The sequence below is a fragment of the Chrysemys picta genome, chromosome 4 (genome assembly GCF_011386835.1).
Source record: "Chrysemys picta bellii isolate R12L10 chromosome 4, ASM1138683v2, whole genome shotgun sequence".
Taxonomy (NCBI): domain Eukaryota; kingdom Metazoa; phylum Chordata; order Testudines; family Emydidae; genus Chrysemys; species Chrysemys picta.
The window spans coordinates 68,948,332-68,972,163 of NC_088794.1; the positions used below are offsets into that span (position 1 = coordinate 68,948,332).

Consider the following 23,832-nt stretch of genomic DNA (forward strand, 5'->3'; position numbering starts at 1 on the left):
AAGTGTCACCCTGGTAACAGTAGATAAGCTACACGAACACTAGTGGCTCATTTTTATTTTTCTTGTGAAAAATTAATTATCTTATCCAGTGGCTTAAAACATTCCAATTACTAGTACTCTGGATAGTTAATCCAAAACTAGTTAGCCAGCATCAAAGATCATTAACAATCTGCTATGTTCCAATCAAGTGCATCATGGCTAACACTGAAAAAACCTGAGAACTAGAGTCTACAAAATTACATTTTTGTTTGACTGAAGCCTGGAAATACACAATGTTTTGCTTCAGTTAGGTGATTTGTTTTTGTTTTTTGGTCTTTTAATTGAACTTGATAGACGTGTCCTACTACAGCTGTACCCTTAATCCGGGCCGGCTCTAGGCACCAGCAAAGCACGCAGTTGCTTTGGGCGGCAAATTTGCAGGGGCGCAAGAATCCAGCATGGGAGCTGAGAACCAACAGGGGGCCCTGGGAGCTGTAGTTCCTTGGTTAGCTCCCTGCCTATAGAGCCAGCCCTGGAGCAGGGAAAGAACTACATTTCCCAGCATTCCCTTGGCCACTACCAACAGGAAAGAGGGGGGAGGGAGTGAGGAAGCTGAGACCTCATGCTGCAGCCTGCTGTGAATGGAGAGCTCACTGCTAGAAGGGGGTGGCACTGTGAATGGGGAACAAGTATGCCCAAGGAGTAGAAGGCTTTGGCCCAGATATCCCCTTCAGAAGACTTCCCCAGACTGGATTAGGGATACTGGTGTGACCTCACCTTGCAGCCCCCAAAGAAAGAATTGGGTGGACTAAATGGACAGTGCCCCTCTCTATCTGAAGCCTAGCAAGGGAGGTACGTGGATCCCACTAGAATTTAAAATGAAAAGTAAGGGATGGGAGGCTCTACTAGACTGGGCAGCTTTAGATACAGTACCAGGCACGTAGGAGGATTTCCACTTCTGAGCCATGGAAGCAGAAATTGACTTTTCCTTTCCAGATTTATTCAGAAAGGGAATCTAGCACCTGCCTTCCAGATTTGAACACCTCAAAATTCAGGAGTGCTCAAGGTCAATTTGGGCACCTGTTACTTCATTTCTCCCAAATCAAATATTGATCCACTGTAACTTGCTGTAGAAAAAGTAGAATAAATTGAGCAAGAAATGCTTCCCAGTGGTTATTAAGACTGGAATTGCTATTTTCAACAGCCATTGCTTTTTTTTTTTTTTAGTTTTACTTTTATTTGTTTAAAAGGAAGACAGTGTTATTGCATTGGCAGATTCCCCATAGAAACAAAGAATGGAACAAAAGAATAATAAAGGCAACTTTTCCTCATTTATGTAGGACAGTCTTATAATATGCATCCAGATATCCTCCAATCACACAAGCTGAAAATTGTTCCACTTTACTGCAGTTCTGTAACCATATGGGAACCAATCCTGTCTGTGTTCTGTGCACATCCAAAATTTCTGCCGAATGACCTGCCCTGGGAGCGAGTAACCAGTGACCCAGGGCTGGGGCGGCAGGAGGGTAAAGTTGGGAGGGTGGGGGAGAGAGAGCCCAGGGCTGGCAGTGGGGGCAGCCAAAATTTTTTTTGCTTGAGGCAGCAAAAAACCTAGAGCCGGCCTTGGCCTTAATATTAACATGCTACTTGAACTTGAGAACATCTTGTTTCTGGCTACTAGTAGTACCATCAGTACTTGCTCACATTGAAATCAACCAGAAGGAATATTGATTTAAAATCCAGGAATCCAACTTCAAAGTTCGAAATGCATAGCTCCTCAGCATGAAGTCACTTAAAAGAATTACATTATCCCCATTACCGCATGAATTCAGCAAAGTGTAAATGTGAAGACTAGATGATCATAATGGTCCCTTCTGACCTTAAAGTCTAAGTCTATGAAGGTCTCGCTATAGTTCATCTGACCTGCCAATTTTTCACTTGGCTTCTATGGCAATTTCATAGCTCTGAATCTTTGTTGTGATGAAAAATTGCACATATTATGTGCACAAATGAGATGCTTGTGTTTACATAATATATTTAGTGTATCTCCAGTTCTTTCACTTAGAAAATGAGGGAGGTTTTTATTTTGAACACTGAAAATCTAAGTTATGTCCACAGAATGTTATGAAAATAAAAAAATTAAAGATTTTCACATATACTATAATACTATTTATTAAAGGCTAAAATGAATTATTTTAATCAACCAAGGTATATTAAACTACAAAGACTACATGAAAGCACCATCAATGATTTGGCTTAAGTGCAAAGAAGCCAAATAACCAAAGCTATGGTTAAACTATAAGCAAGCCATGTTCTGTTTATATACTGTACCCCACTGTACCTCATGCAGAATCAAAATGTGATCAAAGCCCCATTCTGCTAGGCACTGTACAAACGCAGAGTCAGTGTCCCTAAAAGCTTACGATATAAATATACAAGATCAACAAAGATTAGAAGGTTTTATAGTTATCCCCTTTTCACAGATGGGAAACTAAGGCACACAGTAATTAAATTATTTGACCCAGATCACAAGGGAAGTTTCTAGCAGAGCTAGGAATTGAACCCAGATATCCTGAGTCCTAGACAAGCACTTTAACCACAAAATCATCCTTCAATTGTTGTGCGGGTTGAGGTAAAGCTTCAAGATTCTCATGGGTTTGTGTATTCTGTAAATAGAACAAGGGGAAAATACTAATTTAAAGTCTGTCTCTCCAGTGCAAGAACATAATAGTTTTCTCAACAGCAGGAGCATAGAAAGGACTCTTTATGGAGATCTCAGATTTACATTGCCTATCCCAACCTTTGCAGGCAATCCAAAGCAAAGTTAATACACCCCTGAGCATATGCATGATCCTAGTGACCCTAATGGGACTCTGGGTAAAGGGGTATAGGATAGCAGATTTTAATGCAGGATCAGAGTTATACAGTTAAAAAAAAAATGCAAACGAACAAAAACCTTACCAAATTAGGGTATCTTGCCGTAGCAGCTGGGAGCTTACCTTCCATCGCAGGGAGACAGACGCATACTAACTCTTCTAGATGGGTTTGTATTTGGGCAGCTAGCCCAAGCCTCCACTTGTGGTTTCAAGGCTACACTGCTATTTTAGCTCACTAGCTCAAGGAGAGCTAGTGTCGGTCTTTCTACCTGTGCTAGGAAGCAGTTTAGACATATCTTTAATGTGAAGTTGCCAGATTAGTGTAAAAACTTGAATGAATCCAAAAAAGGAATGGATTTTCTCAAATCATTGTTTGATAACTTTGTTTTAAGGGTGGTAACAAATATGTAAAACCATCTAGGAAAGTTATTACTAATGTGAAATTACCTTATATTGCTATTTTAAGAAATCCATAGAGTTATTTAAGGCCTTGGCTACACTTACCAGCTAGTTCGACGGCTGGAAATTGAAGTTCTGGGTTCGACTTATCGCGTCTAGTCTGGACGCGATAAGTCGAACCCGGAAGTGCTTGCCGTCGACTGCGGTACTCCAGCTCGGCGAGAGGAGTACCGCGGAGTCGACGGGGGAGCCTGCCTGCCGAGTGTGGACCAAGGTAAGTTCGAACTAAGGTACTTTGACTTCAGCTACGTTATTCACGTAGCTGAAGTTGCGTACCTTAGTTCGAATTAGGGGGGTAGTGTAGACCAAGCCTAAGAGTATTTATGTATTTTTCTGTTTGTTTTTTAGTATGGGATTTCAGCCTATACAGTGGCATGAAATTATATTTGGTGTTAACAGACTTAGCATGATTTCACGGATTGTAGAAAGCAGGATACCTGGGGTGGCAGGGAGAAAACTGGAAATTACAGGAAGTAAATAGTATAGTTTTGTGCTACTTTCAAAATAATTTAATTTGAATTTTCCTATAAATTTTCTTAAGGGAATATGTTAACTGGGAACTTCAAAGTCCTCTTTCATTTTATGTATGGGTGAGATTTTCAAAAGTATGGGAACTGTACTGCTAAGTCACTTGGGTTCTTTATACCTGCAATTAAATGGACAACTCATTTGGAAAGAAAGATGGTGGATTTAAAATATATAATTAAGTCAATGAAAAACACCCAGCAAGTTTTTTTTTCCACTTAACTACATTTGTTTGCAATATAAAAATTGGATACTTCAAATGTGGCATATTTCACATTATGAAAGATCATTTTCCTTCCATTTTATTTGTATATTATACAAATGCTGGTGTCTTATCCTGCTAACAAATGCAGTTTTCACTGTAATTTCACTGAAATTCCTAAGCACTGCGTAACCTGAATCATGCATTAAGACTGTATCTTACAAACAGAAAAGAGGGTTATCAAACACTTTCATTTGTGAGCATGATACCAAAATGCTGTTAATATAACTCAAACTTCAGTGCAATATATTGTGCTACAGTATCTCTCTCCCCATCTAAGGATCAGAAACAGGAACAGACTCATGTCTAAAGTATGTTGTCATCTGTCTGATGTTATTAAAAGAGCTTCTGTTTCTATACACCCTGTTAGAAGATTTTGGTTATTTCCAATAGGGTATAAAGAAAACAGGGTGCATTGTACAATTTTTTCTACAGCTACCTCAAGTGGAAGGGGGGAAATGATGTGCTTGCAGGCCGGCTGAGCACAAAGGGACAGTTAACAATGACAATAGCACTAGAAGCCCCAGTATGGTATATCTGGATGGAATGGGACCGGCCTCTTCTCCAAGTATGTTGGCAGGACATCGAGGTTGGGGGAGAGATTTGACTGCACCTGTACTAAACAAATAGGTGCCTCTCCTTACGTTACCTCAGAAGCCCAGGAGAATATCTATCATAGACTGCATAATAGCCTCTTATAGCCTTGTAAGAGATGTACCTAACAGTGGCCTCAGCCTATCCATTTTTGTGTTTCTGCACAAGTACGTGTTATGTTGAGGCAAGGTATTGTTATATTCATCTCAATAATCTCAAATACTTTCTAAGGACCAAATTTCTCAGAGGAACAAACTTTTGCCCGTATGAATAAATCATGGTCTTCTCTCACAAACTGCTGATTCCGTGACACAGCAGACACTTACAAAACTGATTCCCAGTTATAGTAGTATGCACGAAGAAATTTTAAAGAAAAAAATATCACTTAAATAAAAACATTTCCTTACAGTTACAGAACTTAAATTTCAGCTTCTGTCTAAACAATGGCTCATGGTGAAAGTAAACTGTCCTTGATACAAGTAGAAAAGCTTTCCTCTTTGCAGCCATATGAATCTTATTCTTCTAGGTGGCCTATTAACTCAGTACTTTATGCACACCATGGCTGTGCTCACAAAAACACAAAGCTGGAGTCTGTGCTTCACCTCTCCGGTGGCATAGCACAGAAGGAGCTCCCCAGGAGGAAAGGTGGCAAAAGGCAGTCTCCCCATAATTGCCTACATACTCCCTCTTCTACTGCCCAGAATAGCTACAGACCAAAATGCCATTCTCCCTCCAGTTGCCAGCCTACTCCCTGTGTCAGATGCTGGGTATGCCAAGGGAATTCTACATCCAAGGCCACTGCTATAATTCCCCAAGCCATATTCTACCATCATTATTGCTAATATGAGAACACAGTAACTCCACTGACACCACAAGAGACTCTCCAGATTTATCTGAGTTGAACTGAGAACAGAAGCTGGCACCCTCGCTTTTTGAGTCATTTGGATGAAGCTCAAACAGCAAGGCACAGGTGATGGCTGGTAAATGGTTGCACATCTAGTGGAGACAACTCCTGTATCCTGTACAAGGTTTGCAATCCAGGGATCCCAACCTGCTCCTTGAAATTCAGGTACCACTGGCAGCCATAAGATCTTTTTTGATCTTCACTTGACAAGATTGTTGCAACCTGTTCTCTCAGATTTGGGCATTAACACAATAACTAGGCTTTTATCAACTCTGTTTTGGATTTCTACATTATAGTCTGAAGGGATCACCTGGAAGGCAAATCAGAAACTTCAGATGCCACAAAATATAGGTGTTCATTTGCTTAGTGATGTGTTTGTGTGTGTATATATAATTTTATATACACCAGTTGAGTATTAGATTACAGTGACCTCTAGTCTGTTTCCATGAGCAGTTCGAAGTGTTAGTTTTGATCTCTCAAGACCTATTTCGATGGCTGCTGTCTCTCTTAGAGGATACCTGCTTGCTATTCAGGTTCCATCTTGATAGAAAGCCCAACTTAGCTGACTCACTAATGGTGAGTCTTAACGTTTGGCCCTGAACTGTGAAATTCTCTTCTGATCAGCCGAACATAGCCCCATTTTGAAGACTTACAGGATAAGTTGCAAGACTTTTGCTTGAATGGTTGGCTTTATCAAAATTCCATGGGTGCAATCCCATCCCATTGACATCAATTGCAATCTTCTCATTGATTTGAAAGGGGCCTGGATTTCACCCTGTCATTATTTATTTATTTAAAGTTCAGTGGGAACAAAATTGTGCATTTAACCTTACTGTGTTTTGTGGGGATAATAATCATTATTACCACCACACCCAAGTTTGTTGTGAGGCTGAATTAATGTAGTTAATATTTATAAACTGTTAAAGATACATGAATAAATTCCGATTCTACTGAAATGAATGGCAAAGCTCCCATTAATTTTAATGAGACCAGGATTTTGGTGTATAAAGCATAAGTGTTAAGTAGTATTATGCAGTTGTCATTTTTGAGATAGTATTTCTTGTTAAGTGACACATACATTGCGTTATGGAATGAGAGATTAGGATTGTTTTATAAAAGAAAGATTCATATGGTATGTTGGGGAATATCATTGGCTAGTGCTTTTCCAAAGTATTTTGTTTTTAATGGAAGGATCTTTTCAATGTAATGTATATAATTTTGAGGACTGTGTAACACTAATATAATGGAGATTTTATGAAGTCTTGAAGATGGTACCAAATAGGATAGTTTATTACTCTGAAAAACCTCAGTTACTTGAACAATACAAACATTAAATCATTTATGAAAAGGGAATGATAATCTGTCTTATTTTTTACAAGACAAGATGAACACACGGACATGTCTAGTGGATACCACCCCTTTCCAAATCTTTCATAAACACCATTATTATTTATTATATCCATCTCTTCCTTTCATAATGGTTTAAGATGCCCTGCAGCAATTTTCATACATTTATTCTTATGCAGAATTTGTTTCATGTATTCTATATCTCCTTTTCAATGAAATGTTGAATTCCTTAGTAATCAGGCACAGCAGTTTGACAAGAAGGGTGGGTTTTTTTTCTTAACAATAGGTTCATAAAAGCTTAAAGAAATCCCGTTTTGAACTACATACCTTTAGGGACAATTTTGAAATCGTGCAAGCTGCAACCCATATATTATCAACCTCTATACAAACACCAGCTAAGTAAAAATAATTGTATGGTTTTCATTCACAACAGCATCTCTCTCCTGTAATATACTTTTTGTCCTGAAAATCATATGTTTAATGTAAAATACTGCCAAGTTACACATGTTGGAAAAAAAATTCTACACCCCACAATGACTGAATACTTAATGATGCAAAATTGTTTTGTAAGATTAAAAAAAAAATCAAAGGAGCCTAAGGAAGTTAGGCACCCAAATCTCATTAAAATTCAACAGTTGGGAATCTAACTCACTTATGCTCCTTTAAAAAGCCTGGTTATTATTATTAAAGTATTTCAATATACCAGGATAAAATTAGTGGTTTTAAGAGTGCATTTGTAAGTGATCAAATGGTCCCTTCTGCCTTTCATTTTAAACTAGACTGCATGTCAGAACATGTCATCATGCTCCAGCTTCTCAGTGATACTCCAAACACAAAAATCATCTCCAAAGGAAAAACTGCACAAGGCAAGAAAGGAACCATCTGTTTTGAAATGTATGTCAGATGCTGTCTCATTGTGATCTACTTCACTGGAACCAGATTATTAAATTTATAATTCCTAACTATTTCTTTTTAATTAAACAAAAATTTTGCTTGCTTGTCAGAGAGTTAAAAGTCACAGCCCTGCAATAAGAATTACAATAAAAAGGCAACAAGAAATGAAATCTCCTGTGCAGTTAAAATGAAATGAAATTTACGAGGCATTCTCAAGTGTATTTCAGGAACATTTTTACAACTATATTGTTTTAATCTAACAACTCCTAATGTTCTGAGTTCACTACAGGAGAAAACTGACAACCTACCTGACATTTTGTAATCCAGTTCTTTGCTCTTATTCTAGTTTGTGTGCTCAAAATATAATTAGATTCACTTAGGTACTCAAGTAGTCCTTTTTAATAATGGCTTATGATTATGTTTATGCTGTAACTTTATACCCACAAAATTAGTTTAAGAGTACAAAACTCCTGAATTTAACTCTAGAGTATATATAAATGTGTATGTGACTAGCATTTTACTATTACCACTGCTAAAGTTAGGGCACAGTTCTGCTCTATGCTCTATTATTAAATGGTGAATGAACTGGAATCCAAGTTTTTCCCCCTTCCAGGTGAGTACCCTAATCACCAGACTGGAGTCATTCATTCTCTGTCTCTGACCCAATGACTACTGATGTATTTCATACAGAGTGGTACAGTTTCAACAGCAGAGATTGAGAGACACCCACCCCCGAATACCCCTTAGTCCAGTAGTTAGGGCACTCATCTCTGCTCTGGAGAAAGGACTTTAACCCAGGTCTCCCTCCTCCCAAGTGAATGCCTTAACTACTACGTTAAGTGTTAAAGGAGGCACCAACAAGTGTGTTTTCTGAATCCAGACTTTTATTTCCTTTGCTTTTATTAAAAATACGCCAAACAATGTTTTGTTTGACCCAAAATTAAAGGGTTTTTTTGTTTTTGTTTTTTACTTGTCTTGCAAATGGATTCAAACGGTGCTTTTATCATGTGGGCCACTATCTGTCCCTAAACGAAATCCAACCAAGTTTCATCTGTGTCCAAAATCCAAGACATGAACTTTTAGCTCAGGAGGTGAAAAGGCAAAGCCATTTTTATCAAAGAGAATGAAATAGGTACAGTATATGTTCTTGAATGGTAAGGATTGATATGTTATTAAATGGAGCCTTAATCCCTCTTTTATATGAAGGAAACCAAGTGCCCAGTCCTGCAAACAATTACTACTGTGTATACACTTATTCCTGCATGTAGTTCCATTGACATCATTAGGTCTCCGAGCAGAAGGAAGGCTAAGTACAGATTGCAGGTTCCAGCCCATAATGAATAAAATGTTTTATTGAGAAGAGTGATTTTTAAAAAAAAATAAAGTAATTGAAAAGTAATGAAAACAGGTGAATCTACACATGTAGCTACACGAGCAGGGCCGGCTCCAGGCACCAGCTTCTCAAGCAGGTGCTTGGGGCGGCCACTCCGGAGAGGGGCGGCAGGTCCAGGTATTCGGTGGCAATTCGGCAGACGGTCCCTCACTCCGCCTGGGAGTGAAGGACCTCCCGTTGAATTGCCGCCGCAGATCGCGATCGCGGCTTTTTTTAGATCGCAATCGGGGCTTTTTTGTTTGTTTGTTTGTTTTTTGTTTTGGCTGCTTGGGGCTGCCAAAACCCTGGAGCCGGCCCTGTACATGAGGAGGTTTCTACTAGATCTCCAGAAAAGCTTTGAAATGAGAAAGATGTCAACAGCAACATCATGCACCCAGAAAGTATCCCTGGTGGCTAATATTGAAAGTAAAGTGGGTGCCATGAACTAGTTTGCTCAGTGATCTGTGCTGATGGTAAAAAGATGAATGGCTATGTGGATAGCAATGTTTAGCATGTATGACAGGGAGTCTAGTTTAACATTTCATGTAAGGTGTTTTGCAAGTGACATCTTCAGTTAGTGATTTCATGAGCTGTTTTCATAAATCTAGATAAAAGCAGTTACTTCTGTTACCAGCAAATGGGTTAATTCACACAGAAAACCTAGCTGGGAGAAATTCTTCCTTCAAGAGATGAGGGCATGGCGTATCCAAGCAAAAGAAAGATTCTAGCGGGATAAACTGTCATCATTTTCCTGCAAGTATTTTGGAGGAAAACATGCTCATCTTCTTCACCCAGAAACTGCCCATCCTATCCACTCTCAATGTATGGAAACCCAGTGCCCTTGCTGGGGAAGAGAGTCCTGTGGAGGGTGCCTTTTGGGCATGGATTGAGGCATACGCTCCTCTTCTCACTGTCTGGCCCTAATTATCATTTGACAAGAATGGAGGAAGTGATTCTGACCCTTGTGCAGTTATACTGGGAAAACTTTAGGCATTCAAATGTATTTTGGGAGTTTGATTTACCTTGTGTTGCCTAAAGATCCATCATGGACTAGGTACATACTTGCTGAGTAGTTGAGTTTATCTTTAGTATGGACCCACTTCCTGTACCAAATTATGAAAGTTTGCCAAGATTGAACATGTTTCTCACTTCTCCCCCATATACTGCAGTTTCCTACTTCTGGTACTATATTAGCCCTGCTGACAGCTTCAATTTGTAAAGTGCAGTCAGTATTATTTAGTGGCACATATACTTAAAGTCAATAGATCTACCCATTGCATCATAGTTCCTTTTTAAACAAATATGGCTAATGCATTCATCTGGGAATTTAGAAGAATGGGGGATCACCCCCTCTTTCGGAAAACCTGCAGAAGGGGGCTATGTTCCTATATGCAAAAGTCTCTCCATGGCAGTTCATGTCTTACTCTTAGAAGAGCTCAGGAGGGCTTGCCTCCCTGCAGCAGAAGCCACAGGTCTATCTCTGAATTCCACAGATATTCTGGCATCTGCAAAACCAATCTGCACAGAGATCCTGTGCCTCTTTATTACATCAGGAATGCCATTACTACCTCCCCACATGGCCACGTATCCTAGCAGGTAGCTCCAGTGTGGACGGAAGACTATGGAAAGGTAACAAGTCAGCCGGTACTACATTTCCATAGTGAATTCTGTGGGGTAGGTAGACCTGGCCACTCTCCTTGTGCAGATCCCCAAACCTGAAGAGAGTAGGCTTTCACAGGGCTGGCTAATCCCTCTTTTCACACAGGAGGTGAGAAACCCATATGGAGAGGTGCACAAGTTTTTCCACCTCTGTCCCCCAACAGAAAATTGACCTGAAGTTCTCCTGATAGAGCATCTGGATATTCAAGGACATTCCAATACAGTGGCTGAGAATCAAGCTGAAAATCTTTTTTTTTTAAACCCATAAATAAGAGTCCCTTGTTCCCAGATCCCTAGATTTTTTTCCACCAATGCTCTATTCCAACGTTGGCTAGTTATCGGTTGTTCTGAAATGCTGATGCATTTACTCTCTAACTCTGCTTCTACTAATAACTCTACCACATGGTGACATCTGTATTTCTACAAGTAACTTTTTCTGCATGGACTTCCTTTTTTCAGACCGCACATGGACAGATCTCTCATATCCACCTGTCAAAATTCTTCAGATTTAAAAGATCCAAGATATTTCTATATGCTCTTTCCCTCCTTCCACAGCAGCATAAACATCAATCTTAAGGGATGGGAAGAAGGATAAACAAGCTACATTTCTTTATAGGCCTACTGTTTCAGCTTAGCTTGATTTAGTAAGTTCTTCAACTGTGCATGCCTCACCTGATGCAACAGTTACTTACATCGTTACATCCTTGCTTCAGACAGTATTTTTCTTCTCTCTCTGCACTCTACCCAACATATATCCCCCATCACTCCACATTTTTCTTTAAGGTTCAGCCACACATCTGAAATTTCTTTATACCTATATAACAATGCATGTACCTGTACTGTGGAGGGAAATCTCAGGGATTTCAGTTTTCACCTGGCAACATAAATTGGCATTTCCAATTGAAACAATAGGTTCTGGTTTTCTGCTGCTCAAGGTGAAAGCATGTGAATAATTACCAGGCAGATTACACCAGCTTGATAGCGAACATGTTACCAACAACAATATGGTTATCAAAATAGAAGAAAACTTGACTAATAATCAACACATACAAATTTGCACATATCCATGCAATTTATAATTCACATAGAAAAAATTTCCAACTCCCTTAGATAAGTATTCACAATGTCAGAACTTCACAAGAAAAGCAGAGCTTTTCTTGACCTGCTGCTCACAAACAGGGAAGAATTAGTAGGGGAAGCAAAAGTGGATGGGAACCTGGGAGGCAGTGACCATGAGATGGTCGAGTTCAGGATCCTGACACAAGGAAGAAAGGAGAGCAGCAGAATATGGACCCTGGACTTCAGAAAAGCAGACTTTGACTCCCTCAGGGAACAGATGGGCAGAGAATAACATGAAGGGCAAAGGGGTCCAGGAGAGCTGGCTGTATTTTAAAGAATCCTTATTGCGGTTGCAGGAACAAACCATCCCGATGTGTAGAAAGAATAGTAAATATGGCAGGCAACCAGCTTGGCTAAACAGTGAAATCCTTGCTGATCTTAAATGCAAAAAAGAAGCTTACAAGAAGTGGAAGATTGGATAAATGACCAGGGAGGAGTATAAAAATCAGGAAGGCCAAATCACACTTGGAGTTGCAGTTAGCAAGAGATGTTAAGAGTAACAAGAAGGGTTTCTTCAGGTATGTTAGCAACAAGAAGAAAATCAAGGAAAGTGTGGGCCCTTACTGAATGAGGGAGGCAACCTAGTGACCAAGGATGTGGAAAAAGCTAATGTACTCAATGATTTTTTTTCCTCTGTCTTCACGAACAAGGTCAGCTCCCAGATTGCTGCACTGGGCAGTACAGTATGGGGAGAAGGTGACCAGCCCTCTGTGGAGAAAGAAGTGGTTCGGGACTATTTAGAAAAACTGGACGTGCACAAGTCCATGGGGCCGGATGCGCTGCATCCTAGGGTGCTAAAGGAGTTGGCGGGTGAGATTGCAGAGCCATTAGCCATTATTTTTGAAAACTCATGGCGATCGGGGGAGGTCCCAGATGACTGGAAAAAGGCTAATGTAGTGCCCATCTTTAAAAAAGGGAAGAAGGAGGATCCAGGGAACTACAGGCCAGTCAGCTTCACCTCAGTCCCTGGAAAAATCATGGAGCAGGTCCTCAAGGAATCAATTATGAAACATTTAGAGGAGAGGAAAGTGATCAGGAACAGTCAGCATGGATTCACGAAGGGGAAGTCATGCCTGACTAACCTAATTGCCTTCTATGATGAGTTAACTGGCTCTGTGGATGACGGGAAAGCAGTGGATGTGTTATTCCTTGACTTTAGCAAAGCTTTTGATACGGTCTCCCACAGTATTCTTGCCGCCAAGTTAAAGAAGTATGGGCTGGATGAATGGACTGTAAGGTGGATAGAAAGCTGGCTAGATCGTCGGGCTCAACGGGTAGTGATCAATGGCTCCATGTCTAGTTGGCAGCCGGTTTCAAGTGGAGTGCCCCAAGGGTCAGTCCTGGGGCCGGTTTTGTTTAATATCTTTATTAATGATCTGGAGGATGGTGTGGACTGCACTCTCAGCAAGTTTGCAGATGACACTAAACTAGGAGGCGTGGTAGATACATTAGAGGGTAGGGATCAGATACAGAGGGACCTAGACAAATTAGAGGATTGGGCCAAAAAAAAAAAAAAAACTGATGAGGTTCAACAAGGACAAGTGCAGAGTCCTGCACTTAGGACGGAAGAATCCCATGCACTGCTACAGACTAGGGACCGAATGGCTAGGTAGCAGTTCTGCAGAAAAGGACCTAGGGGTCACAGTGGACGAGAAGCTGGATCTGAGTCAACAGTGTGCTCTTGTTGCCAAGAAGGCTAACGGCATTTTGGGCTGTATAAGTAGGGGCATTGCCAGCAGATCGAGGAACGTGATCGTTCCCCTTTATTCGACATTGGTGAGGCCTCATCTGGAATACTGTGTCCAGTTTTGGGCCCCACACTACAAGAAGGATGTGGAAAAATTGGAAAGAGTCCAACGGAGGGCAACAAAAATGATTAGGGGTCTGGAGCACATGACTTATGAGGAGAGGCTGAGGGAACTGGGATTGTTTAGTCTCCAGAAGAGAAGAATGAGGGGGGATTTGATTGCAGCCTTCAACTACCTGAAGGGGGGTTCCAAAGAGGATGGAGCTCGGCTGTTCTCAGTGGTGGCAGATGACAGAACAAGGAGCAATGGTCTCAAGATGCAGTGGGGGAGGTCCAGGTTGGATATTAGGAAAAACTATTTCACTAGGAGGGTGGTGAAACACTGGAATGCGTTACCTAGGGAGGTGGTGGAGTCTCCTTCCTTGGAGGTTTTTAAGGCCCGGCTTGACAAAGCCCTGGCTGGGATGATTTAGTTGGGAATTGGTCCTGCTTTGAGCAGGGGGTTGGACTAGATGACCTCTTGAGGTCCCTTCCAACTCTGATATTCTATGATTCTATGATTGCTGTTCAATAGCATGGTGAAATCCATGTAGCAACATCATACATAAAGTTATGAACATAAGGTGAAATCATGACTGAAGTGTGTTTACCAGACAAATTTGGGGAGTGTATAAACCTGTTTCTCAAAGACAAAAGACAAGCTGACACCTCTAGCCAGGTGTCATCAAAGCTGATGGACAAATCACCTATCATGTGGGCATCCTTTGGCAAGGAAGTGGGGCAGGAACAAACAGATCTGCACCTTAGCAACAGACAGCAGACTCCTTGACTCCACCCTCACAGTGGGAATGAACATTATTTAGTGGTAACCCTCAGGAAAATGCATTTGAAAAGGTGACAACTATAAAAGTGGGTCAGAAACACCCCAAGTTCTCTCTCCATCTCTCTCTCCTTCACCTAAGGCAACAAAAGAAACAGCCTATGGCAGGGGTCGGCAACCTTTCAGAAGTGGTGTGCCGAGTCTTCATTTAATCACTCTAATTTAAGGTTTCGTGTGCCAGTAATACATTTTAACCTTTTTAGAAGGTCTCTTTCTATAAAAGTCTATAATATATAACTAAACTATTGTTGTATGTAAAGTAAATAAGGTTTTTTAAATGTTTAAGAAGCTTCATTTAAAATTAAATTAAAATGCAGAGTCCCCCCGGACCGGTGGCCAGGAACCGGCCAGTGTGAGTGCCACTGAAAATCAGCACGCGTGCCATAGGTTGCCTACCCCTGGCCTATGGACTTTGGGGGAGAATCCGGCCTGAAACCTGATCAGCAATAATGCTGGGAACATATAGTAAGAGTATCACCTTGACCAAGTCTAGTTTGTTAAGTTTAGAAAGCATCATATCTTTATTTCTCTTGAAACCATTTCTGATTTTAACCCCTTATACTTGTACTCACTTAAAATCTCTCTTTGTAGGCTCATAAACTTGTTTTATTCTTTAATTAAAACTAATCCAGTGTTGTCTTTAAACTGAATTCAATTTTAAAAATAGCAAACTGTTGTATATTGATCCCCTTAGAGGTACAATGGACCTAAAAGATCTGGACTGTCAAGGAGAGGGCTGGACAGTGCGGAACACATGTTGGGGGTGGGGATGAATTTGAGACTGAGGGTATTGGGAGTCACCCTGCAAGTAGTAAGTAATGCTGCTGGAAGCCAGAAGCCAGAGTGTGGCTGGTGTTTGCTGACAGGCTGCTGGGGTCAGAGCTTCTGGACTAGGGCTGTGGCTATACACAGACACTCAGGGTGTGATCTGCATGCTGTTTGTGAGCTGCGCACTTGGAGCTACAGCAGCAAAGCATGTGAGGCACCCAAAGTTGCAGGGTGGGAGTGACAAGCCCTCTTTGGTCTGGATTGCACCTCAGAATGTCATAAGTATCTTAATCAGAAGGCTGTTGATCTGCACACAGACTCAAAACGAGGACAGACACGTGGATTGATTTTTTATTACAAAAAAACAAACACAGGAAAGGGGTGCTACCTGACCATACTCTCTTATACCAGGCATTTAAGTGGTTCCAATGGGCATGTTACAGGGCTCCTACCATACAACACACAACTCGAGGTAGGCTCTCCTCAGCCTAAACCCAGAATAAGCTCTTTCGAAGTCCTAGCCCTGCTCCCACCCTGTGATGAGGACAAAGGGTGCTTAAGGGTAGGGGCCTCACTATTCCAAGAGCCCAAGGCCCATCAGCAAAATCCCTGCAGGAACAGAGCTAAAAGACTCAATATGGCCCTTGCTCCAGATTAAATCCCTGGCATTGGCATTAGCCAATCCGCACCTGCCCCCTTACCTGGAGCCCCTCAGCAACTGTCTTCCTCCCTTGCTGCTGGGGCTGTCCCCCTTCACCACTGTTCCCATCAAGTTCCCCTACCCACTGAAACACATGGGTGGCATTTCTCAGTACAGGGACAACATGAAAGCTCATGTGAAGTTAGTTGAAATTGGGAGGAGATGAAGGACTTAATTAATGGGTCCTGCAGCCTCTTTGAGCAGGTTATCCTAGCATGAAGTGACTGCAAAGCAGCCACATGGGTCCCCCAAGAATAGCCCTGCTGCAGGAATTTTTCAGGCAGGCCAGCGTGCCTGTTGAGAAAGAAAAGGGGAGCGGTCAAAGGCTCAGGACCATTAGTGCCTGGGCATAAATTGGAGCAGCACTCAGGGCAGCCCTGACCTGCACAAAAACAAGCTGGCTCCCAACAACCTTGGATTCAAGGAATGCAAGTCATGTCCAGTATCCCCACATCAGCCCTGCTCATCTCCGTACCAGCACAGAATATATTTCCCCTAAAGGCAAGAGACGTGAGCAGGACATACAGGACCTGATTCTCTGTCTTGTTACACAAGCTGAACATCAGTGCAACTGCACTGACTTCAGTTGTTGAATCAGACCTCCCAGTAGTGAACAGAAGGCTGGGAAGGAAGGACTGATGTAGTCAGGTGTGGAGCTGTCTGGAGTACTTACAGAAAATCTCTTAAAATAAAAGATTTTTGTTGCTGAACTTCTGAGCTCCTACTAAAACGAAAAGCAGAAATACCTACTGGGCTTTATTTTCTTCTATTGTTGCCTATTTAAAAATTAAGTAGCAATAGAAATTGCACACAAGGAAACCTGAACCTTGTAAAAAACAACAGAGGGTCCTGTGGTACCTTTAAGACTAACAGAAGTATTAGAGCATAAGCTTTCGTGGGTGAATGCCCACTTCATCAGACGCAAGTCTTATGCTCCAATACTTGTTAGTCTTAAAGGTGCCACAGGACCCTCTGTTGCCTTTTACAGATTCAGACTAACACAGCTACCCCTCTGATACTGAACCTCGTAAAACTTCTGGACCAAGGGTGCTCAGATAAACATCAGAGGCCTAATTCTGTTGTCACAGCTGTTTTACACCCGTGAGTAGCTCCATGACACCTGATGGACAGGAAATTCAGTTCCCAGTTCTTTAGATGCTTAACTGAATTGATGCTCGTAACACCTGTTTCAGTTCTGCCATTGCTAAATTGGGGGCTAATTCACCACTTTTACTCCACTTTTGCACTGGTGTAACTCTACTGATTACAATAAGTTTACATCACCATAAAATGTGAAGTGACTCAGTGGTGAATGAAGCCCACACACTGCAGTGTGTGCATAAAAACCCTTTAGTTTTCTTTAAAGAACATAACCTTTAAGCCTAAATTGAAAGCTATTTTGTGCTTTTAATTAAACAATATTAGCATTTACTTTTGTTACTCTTTTCTTTTTGAAAAAACAGACTGAGAACACAGCTTTACCCAAAGAGGTGTTTTGTCTTACTTACTATAATCACATAAAGGGCTTCATGTTAAAATCTTTCTTCAGTCACAAAATAGTTTAATACATAGTACAAAATAGATTGGCAATAACATTGCAGTGCCATTTCAAAAGAAGTCAAAATTAAATTCCATTTTAAGCTGATGGTACAATGAGGCCATAAAAGGAGTTAAATGGGTATTTTGGTGAGTAATTATTCAAGCTGGTCAAATAATTGATTTAAAGCTACTGCCTGCTACATGTTTCACTGCAGTGGAGTCATGCCAGGCCAGTCAATGCCCCCAGTGACATGTATCTGCTGAACAATACAAACTTTCCTGTCACTGTTATTTTGTTTTTGTTTCTCTATCCCTCCCTCCTCAGCCATCTAAAATTTTATTGGTGGCCCATTGTTCCTCTGGAAGGGATAGATGCACTCAGAAATCAATTGCTATTTCTCTTAATGGAGGCAAGCTCTTTCTGGTTTGTTCCTTAGTATCTCAAATCAGGGTATCAACCACTGCTCTAAAATAGACTGTGAAATAGGCTCCAACTCTGTCCTCAAATGGACACTATATACAAAATAAAGTATCTTAGCCATAAAGATACACAAACAGTAATATAAAGCAAAAATGGGAAAAGGATTGGCGCAATCTGAAGGTCCACTCCTGGATTCTGTTATGACTGCAAATGTATTTTCTCCTGCAGCCTTAGTGTGTTCCTCCATGGGAGTAATAATACACTTGTGAGCACAACCATTTTGAGGACAATGTCCAAAGCGTCTCAGCCAGCCTTAGAGAGAGCATGTATTTGAAAACAATTTTCTTACAGTAATTGCCATGATTATATCTTAGGTTCTCAATATGTGTAGCATTTGCGTTACACAGCAGCACGTTCATCTTAAATATTATTCTGCACTCAAAAATAAATGTATTCTTTGGTTACAGAAATTAATTACAGTATCTCTTCATAGATTAATGGAGAGATTATTAGGGAGAAATAAGAGCATGAGAAACATTAACTGGTGAAACTTTTAAAAACACCTCTCTCTAAGATGATCATTTCCACTAAGGTGAGAGCTTCAGTGATTTTTTTCATGTCTCCTTTAAAAAAATAGCAGTTTGATGTTGAATATTGACAAATATACACAGATATATTCCACTATGAAAATAGCTCATTCTTGCTTCTGTCTCTCTCAAAAGCTTGCAGCAATCTGAACCCCCAAATGCAAAGTCATTGGGACAAATGCTGATCTCAGTTACACTGATGTAAATCTGGGATAATTCCATAACTCAGTGGAGTTAGCGCAGATTTATACCAGTGATCAGGATTCAAATCATTTGTATTTTTCCTATTTCCCAGCCCCCTCATCCCCTGCTTTTTCCTGATCTATGTTTCATCCAGAGCTTCTTTTATTCAAGTTCCTCTTATGTGAATATTTTAAGATGGGTCTTAAAGGTACATAATATTAGTAGTATTCAATCATGGCAATAATCACTCTCAGACCAGTGACAAGTTTAAAGCCTAACACAGAGATGAAATCCTGGCCCCATTGATTTCAGGTGGAGGGCAACCCTTGGCCCCTGCACTTGATTCATTCTGGGAGTTTAAATCTAACTAAAATGCACATTCCCCAAATCTGCAAAAACAATGAAAATGTTCTGCACCATGATTTTAACAAAGTTTTTCAACTGAAAACAAATGAAGTGAGCTGGGGCCAACAACTTTAGCTTCAGTCCAGAGAAATTCTAAGGGTTAATTCATTACTCCAAATACAGTACCTGAATGCTCACTGCCAACTTTAATAAGTGATGTACATCTAATGTTAGCTTGATGATAAACATGTGAGAGAGTCACACCAGCTAGATTTTTCCTCACTTCCGGCTCTTGTTATGATCACCCACTAATGAGGGGAGAAAGAGTAATACCTAGGATAGATAGTGAAAAAAGAGAAGTAATGGGAAAAATCCCCTCACTGGAGTAGTTTCCAAGCCCCAACCACCATTACAAAGTTCCTAATAAAAAGAGCCTAAAAGATACAAAATCGAGTGTGGTGTAGTGAGCATAGGACTTCTAAGCCCTAAAGGTCAGTGTCACTCAGGAAACTTGAATATACGTGTGAGCATAAAAGACCTGTGAGATGTATTTACTAAGAGTGAAAAAGCAATATGAATTTTAGATGGTTTTAGAGCTATCCTTTCTCAGCTGCCTAAATAAAAATATATCATTGTGCTTGTTTGGAATTTTCAATTTTTTTGAAGGCTTTAGTACAAATCCAATGATACCTGTTTCTTTCAAATAAGCCCTTTACTTTGCATATATCTTCACGTATAAAAAGGTGTGAATTTGTATAGATAATATCATAGGGGCAGTTTTTGTTCCCCTCCCATTTCTTTCAAATTCAAATGGGAGAAATTATAAAAATATTAGGCCTGGTAGACATAAGGCAGCTTGTCGACACTACATGCAAGTCTGTAGGTTACAGTCAAAGGTTTCAATTCTGACAAATACATTCATCTCCAAATTTTGTGACTGGCTTTTACTCATTTATTTTTGAAATTTTCTTTTAATTGGGGATGCTGACATTTCTCTATAAAAAGAGGAAACAAAGAGACAGTAGAACACACACATGATGGACATACAGTGAACTTACAGAAAGGTCTAAACAAAATCTGTTGGAAAATACATGAATGATATTCAAACTAGGTTGTTTTTTTTTTTTTACTTACATTGGTTTGCAGCAATAGTGGCCATCAATAATTATAACATGATAATAGTATGTGGGAGGATGGGGAAAGGGACTTTAGAATAGAAAAAAATGGCATCTCTTTATTCAGCAAGTCTTATACCTGTGTGTTTTCATAGCTATACCTAGTTACATTTGTGACCCTTTGGGGCCATTGGCACATCACAAAAGCTAGTCTAACCTTGACCCTATCATCTCCTATACCACCTTTATGTCTCCTATTTGTCTAACACAAATAGAACTATCTCCCAGATTTCAACATGCCTGGAAAACATCAGCACCAGCATAAAAAGCAGCTGGCTGAAGCTAATCTCTAGAAAAAGAGTGAGGTAGCACAGGCACAGGAAAGAACTCACCACTATAACATCAGTTCTCAGATTGTCTAGCTGTTCCATAGCCTACTGGTCCTTTTGAATTACCCACTGCAACTAAATATACCCAAATAGTTATGTCTGCAAACACACCTATTTCCACTTCCAACTCACTATACCAACATGACCTATCTTATCAGACCTTGACTTTGCCAGGGTGATCCACACATCTTTGATTCCCAAAGTATATTAATGTGATATATTATTAACTAGGAATGAAAGTGCCAACTTTACAAAAAGCTACAACTGGATTCAAATGTGGCAGCCCACTTACTCAGCAATGCTGGCTGTTGCAGGCACATCACTCCAGTTCTCATGGCCCCATACAGACTCCCTATTGAACTTAGGGTCAAAATAAAAGGTTTTGGTCCCTGCCAGAGAACTGGCTCAAGCTACCTGATGGACCATTTAACTATATGAGACAGGAATAGATTTTCTCTCTCTTCATTCTGAAAGCTGACCATTTATTCCTACTCTTTGTTTCCTATCTTTTAACCAGTTACCAATCCTTGAGAGGATCTTCCCTCTTATCCCATGACAGCTTACTTTGCTTAAGAGCCTTTGGTGAGGGATCTTGTCAACAGCTTTTTGAAAATCTAAGTACACTATATCCACTGTATCCCCCTTGTCCACATGCTTGTTGACCCCTCAAAGAATTCTAGTAGATTGGTGAGGCGTGGTTTCCCTTTACAAAAAACATGGTGACTCTTCCCGCAACAAATTGTGGTAATCTATGTTTCAGACAATTTTGTTCTTTACTATAATTTCAACCAGTTTTCTTGGTACTGAAGTCAGGCTTACCAGCCTATAATTGCTGGGATCACCTCTAGAGCCATTTTTAAAAATTGGCGTCACATTAGCGACCCTCCAGTCATTTGGTACAAAAGTTGATTTAAATGATAGATTACAGACTACAGTTAGTAGTTCTGCAACTTCAAATTTGAGTTCCTTCAGAACTCTTGGGTGAATACCATCTGGTCCTGGTGACTTATTACTGCTTAGTTTATCAATTTGTTCCAAAGCCTCCTCTAATGACAAATCTGGGATAATTCCTCAGATTTGTCACCTAAAAAGAATGGCTCAGGTTTGGGAATCTCCCTCACATCCTCAGCCGTGAAGACCGATGCAAAGAATTACCATTTAATTTCTCTGCAATGGCCTTATCGTCCTTGAGTGCTCCTTTACAGTGCTCCTCAATCGTCCAGTGGCCCCACTGGTTGTTTGCTTCTAATGTACTTTAAACAAATTGCTATTAGTTTTTGAGTGATTGGCTAGCTGTTCTTCAAATTCTTTTTTGGCACCAAGACCTCAGATGCCAACTGTTCATTTGGGAGTGTGGTGTTTAGATGCTGCTTGTATTATTAGAACTGGGAGCACTGGCTGTTGGGAGTCTGAAAGGACAGGAAACAGGAAGGAGGGGAGAGAAGTTGAGGAGACTGAGTGAGAGTTACAGGGGGTGCAGCTGCAGCTCGGTAAAGAGGTTTCCACTGTAAAAATAAAGTCCTGTTGAAGCTTGTTAGTACCTGGCCTGGTTGATACAACATTTTGGCGACGAGGATGGATCTTCTGCCTCTGAACCCACCTGCACCCTTTCTGCAATGCCCAGGTGAGCCTCCAATTGCTTTTATTGTCTGGATCCATATATTTGAGACTTGTCTGCTTGCAATCAGTGCTACTGAGATTTCTGAAGTAAGAAAGCATGCTCTGCTAATCCACTGTCTTGGAGCAGAAGGGCAGCGTATATTTTACACTTTTCCCCTTGCAGATGGTAAATATGAGACTGCACTCACTGCATTAAAGAACTTTTTTGTGCCAAAAGTGAATGTAGTAGCTAATTGCTACAGATTTCGCCAGCGGGGAGCAGAAACCAGGGGAGACTATAATGCCATATATTGCTTCCCTGAGGAGTCTGATTGTAACTTGTGAATTTGGGAATATGGCAGATGAGATGATTAGAGACCAGCTCATTGAGAAAACAACCATGCTTCGTGTAAGAGAACGCTTACTTCTAGAACCACAACTTACACTAGAAAAAGCAATAACCATTGCTACTCAGATTGAGTCAGCTACAGCTGAAGCCAAAATAATGAGCAAAGATACAAGAGGCACAGGCCAGGCTGTGATTCCTTTGCAGAAAAGTTCACTATCGCTGCAGACAAACAATTGCCAGAGGAAAACTAATAAAATCCCACTGAATCAGCAAATGCAAAATACATTAAAAGCATGCTTTCGCTGTGGATCCCCACAACATCTTGCAAGCTACACAGGATGCCCAGCAAAAGTAGCTCAGTGCAATCATTGCAAAAAGATTGGGCATTTTGCTAAAGTATGTTGCAGTAGCCAGTTCAATCAACAGGTGCTTGCAGTTACAATACCAGATGTTACTGTGCTGAGTGTGGACAAAATCACTACTGCACATATTCCAGAACAGATAAAGTGCACTGTAAATGTTTTCACCATACCCTCAGGCAAATCACACTCTATTCAGCTAATGTTGGACACTGGCTCAGCAGTATCTATACTACCTGATTCCATCTATTTGCATTACTTTAAAGATGTGCCTCTTACTGAACCCAAACTTCACTTGGTATGCTATTTGAAAAACCATATTCCAGTGCATGGCTGCCTCCCAGCAATAGTTACTCTTGGTGATTGCGGTGTAACTGCAGAGTTCTACATTGTCCACAAAGGCACTCCTATCCTTGGCAGAGATTTATTGGCTGCTTTAAACCTCAGGGTAGTTAATGGACGAATTGATCTTCCTCAGCAAAGCACTCTTGCGGTACACACACCAGTTTCAGCTGGGACCCAACACCAGATTGAGGAGAAACTCGACTGTGCTTATGGGTTTCTGCATAAAGTTAAAATGTGGAATAATGTGATGCCTGTACGACAAATTACGGCACTTACCATTTTCAGTCAAGGAAGCTGTTTCAGAGGAACTTAGAAAACTTGTTCAAAAGGACATTATTGAAGAGATTAACTCCTCGGAATGGGTTTCACCTGTAGCAGTGACGCAGAAGAAGGATGGAGGCATTTGCCTTTGTGTGGACTTAAGGGAGCCAAATAAAGCTATTGTGATTGACAGCCATCTTCCTCACATAGAAGAAGTATTTGCAGAACTCCATGGAGCAAAGATGTTTTCTACTC

At 40.7% G+C, this 23,832-nt stretch overlaps 1 protein-coding gene across 4 annotated transcripts in view; it reads right to left on the bottom strand.

The window, feature by feature from the left end:
* The window catches only part of LUZP2 (leucine zipper protein 2), a 458,345-nt gene that overhangs the window by 319,057 nt on the left and 115,456 nt on the right, over nucleotides 1-23,832 (bottom strand). The gene's annotated exons all lie outside the window — the stretch shown is intronic.